Genomic DNA, 3,269 nt, shown 5'->3' with positions numbered 1-3,269 from the left:
GAATATGTAGCTGTGTTTTCTTTCATTACTAGCACCGTCTGTTTAAAAAAGTCCTGGGCTGCTTCGCAGGCCGGAAACCTACTCTATTTCTTATTTGGCACTTTATCCGCCCAACAGATTTTGGCCGAGTTCAACAAATCACGCCAGTCGTTTCTCTTCTATGCCAGATGACTCCAATTGGAAATGCCAAATGAAGCCAAGTCCTTCTCCAATTGGTCCTTCCATCGCGGTAGGGCCTCCCTCTTACGACGCATCGAATATCGATGTTTTTTGAACTGATACGTTTCAAAACATCAATGTGATTCACGATGCATTGCATCGGAAAAAACATTGACGCGCATCCCTTCTGCCTAGACGAAAGAGATGGACATTGGCTTAATCTTGTGTTCTCTGGTTAGCTTAGACTTGGGCTTCAGTAGATAATACACCCTCTACTTCTCCATTCCCTTCTGGATGGAAAACGCACATGCAAAAATTGGGGCTTGATACCATGTGGTCAGTGGTTTTATTTTCTATCGCGGCAGAGCTTAAGATTGAGTATGCCCGAAGGTCCTCGATCCCCACAACGCAGACTCTCTGAATCGTACTACTGAGTACATGATGGTATCATTTAGGCATAGCTCAATGGGCATCATATTGATGACTACATTCACTGCTTCTGCGGTTAGGACTTCAGTGCCACAGTTACCATCAAGCATGCCGCCCTTTGTATGATATTTATAGGGATTTCTTTTCTCGATATAATGTTGCCTTTATTCTGCCGTGGCCAGGGCTGTCAAGTTTTCATGTTCTTTCCTCAGCATCTTCACATGCATATTGCGTGCTCTATTGTTGCCATATAAGGAGGTGACATTTTTTTCGAGAAAAAAACGCCATTAGTTTACTGATATCAAGTAGATTCCCTTAAACTCGTAAAATCTTAAAGTTTACGAGGCTGTTACGAGACTGTTTGACAGACTGAAAAGAGTTTTGTGAACGCATTTTTGTTTCGTAGTATTTTTCGTTTTGGCTGTTACAAACAACCGTTATGTGAACAAAATTAATATACCCTTGTGCACAAGTGCGCTCGGGTATAAAAATGCGAGAATTAGCACAAGACCATGTAAATACAGTTAGTGGATGAAATTTACTAATTTTATTCACATATTATTTTTATACCCGAGCGCACTTGTGCACAAGGGTATATTAATTTTGTTCACATAACGGTTGTTTGTAACAGCCAAAACAATTCGAGATAGTTATAGACAAATGTATAGATAAATGATCAGGATGAAAAAATAAATCGATTAAGCCATGTCTGTCTGTCCGTCCGTCTGTCCGTCTGTCCGTCCGTCCGTGTACACGATAACTCGAGCAAAAATTGAGATATCTCAACGAAATTTGGTATGTAGGTTTCCCTTAATCCAAGGTAGGTTGGTATTGAAAATGGGCGAAATCGGACTGTAACCACGCCCACTTCCCATATAACGGTAATTTCCAGAAATACGAAAACTGCGATATTTTAGTAACTACTGAAGATAATTCACTCAAAATTGATATTTACAATAATTTTCAGACGAAAAATAAGAATATTATAAATTTTTGGAAAATGGGCGTAGCCACGCCCACTTATGGTTACATGTGCATATCTTGGTAACCGCTGCACCAATTTCTTCCAAACTTGGCACAGTTGGTGGCCTTCGCACAGCATACCAAATTTTTAAAATCGGACAATAACCACGCCCACATCCCATATAACGGTAATTTTCGGAAATACGAAAACTGCGATATTTTAGTAACTACTGAAGATCATTCCAACAGCATCGAGAATATGCTACCTTAGTTTATTATACACAAGTAAAGTAGTTATACACAGGTTAACTTATATCAAGCTTTAATTATACCCGAGCGCACTTGTGCATAAGGGTATATTAATTTTGTTCACATAACGGTTTTTTGTAACAGCCAAAACGAATCGAGATTATTATTATTATTATTGTTGGGGATAAAGCGCTGCGACCTTAAGATTTATTGTGCCCCCCTTCATGGATTATAGAAACTTTAGTATGCAACCTAAATCTACGGATTTCACTTCGCCTTTGGTTAACATATGTTTACACAGGCGCCTTTTGCGTTTGTGCATCAGTGCAGGACATTCTTCTAGGATGTGCTGTGCAGTCTCGTTTTCCATCCTGCAAAATCTGCATCGCTCATGCGAGTAAATTCCCAGTTTAGTCAGGTGCTAGTTCAGCCTACAGTGTCCTGTCAGGATTCCTATAACAATTCTTAAGTTATTCTTTGATAAGCTCATACAAGCGTTTTATGTTATATGTTCATAAAAGTGCTTTGGACTGCTCTAGACCTGGTAGATTATCCCAGTAGCGTTTTCTATGAGCCTCTTCCTATAACCAAACAAGTTCGGAGAGTTCTCCTTATCCCAGGCCACAGAAAGTCTCTGGGCCGGTGAAAGGGGTCGACGCACCCTTCTTCGCTAGTTTATCGGCAATCTCGTTTCCTTTAATACCAATATGACCCGGAATCCAGAGAACCCAAGCCCGATTGATCAGACCAAGAGTATTCAGCTTTTCGAGCCACTACAACCAGTTTAGATGTTACCTGGTGAGATCTGAGGGCCTTGATAGCCGCTTGGCTGTCAGTCAAGATTGCGATGTTCTGATTCCGGTAGTTTCGCATGATATTACAGTCCACGCATCTTTCTATGGCGTATGTTTCAGCCTGGAAAATAGATATATGTTTTCCCATGGGTTCCGAGTATCTCAACCTCAGTCCAACTACCCCTACCCCGGTACCCTCGTCGGTCAATGAGCCATCAGTGTATCAGGTAATCATGTTTTGGTTTATCCGATACGTATCGGATATGCCAGCCCGGCTCTCTCAGATCTCAGTTTTAAACCTCTTTGTAAAGCTGTACCTCGGATGCATGGTATCCCTCGGTATTGCAATTTCAGGGAACTTCTTCGTAAGAATATCTAACTTCGCACGGCTAAGGTACCCTTCTGCCCCGATATTGGAACCTTTTTGGTGTGCATCCCCAACTCTTTCCTGCCATGGACCTACACGTCATCAATGATCTTGCAGCTTTCTTCGTGGTTTCTTCCACGTGTGCTTTCCAGAGTAGTTTTTGGTCTAGTATCACTCCTAGGAATTTAACCTCTTTTTAATACATAATACATAATACATAGGCTCTCCAGTTCATATTTCATTGAGAATGGTACTATAGTGGTTTTTGATGGGTTAAAATTCAGCCCCACTCTAGCACACCATTTTTT

Source organism: Rhagoletis pomonella, unplaced genomic scaffold (assembly GCF_013731165.1).
Source record: "Rhagoletis pomonella isolate Grant_MI unplaced genomic scaffold, Rhpom_1.0 Rhpom_scaffold_03200, whole genome shotgun sequence".
In the NCBI taxonomy this organism is placed as follows: domain Eukaryota; kingdom Metazoa; phylum Arthropoda; class Insecta; order Diptera; family Tephritidae; genus Rhagoletis; species Rhagoletis pomonella.
Note: the sequence above shows the minus strand (reverse complement) of the source record.